Here is a 369-nt window from a genome sequence, read left to right as displayed (position 1 = left end):
ACCTGGCTTGAAGAAAGTTGCTAATGTGAAGAAGAGAGGCCAAGGAAGCAGGAAAATGGAATCCCATGGAAATTCATAAATGAAAGACAAGAAAATGTTTAAAAAACCTACAATACCCTCAAAGATAAAAGAATGTGGGGATAAAAAAAAAAAAACAAGAGTAGGAAGCTATAAAAGAATATAGAGAAAAAGGAAAAAGTACTTGAAAATGAAACATGATAGTCAAAAAATTCAATAAATGGTTTGAAACTAAAAGGACATTCTCAATAAGTAGACTAAAATAACAAAGACATAGAATCTTGTAAAAAAGGATAGAAAGCTAAGAGATTGGTCTATCTGACTAACCAAAGACCCACAATGAAAAAAAAA

At 30.4% G+C, this 369-nt stretch overlaps 1 protein-coding gene across 2 annotated transcripts in view; it reads left to right on the top strand.

Annotated features, from left to right (window-relative positions):
• The window catches only part of CACNA2D3 (calcium voltage-gated channel auxiliary subunit alpha2delta 3), a 793860-nt gene that overhangs the window by 73454 nt on the left and 720037 nt on the right, over nucleotides 1-369 (top strand). The window lies entirely within an intron of this gene.

Source organism: Pteropus medius, unplaced genomic scaffold (assembly GCF_902729225.1).
Source record: "Pteropus medius unplaced genomic scaffold, Ma_sr-lr_union100, whole genome shotgun sequence".
Classification (NCBI taxonomy): domain Eukaryota; kingdom Metazoa; phylum Chordata; class Mammalia; order Chiroptera; family Pteropodidae; genus Pteropus; species Pteropus medius.
Note: the sequence above shows the minus strand (reverse complement) of the source record. Positions and strands in the feature narration are given on the sequence as shown.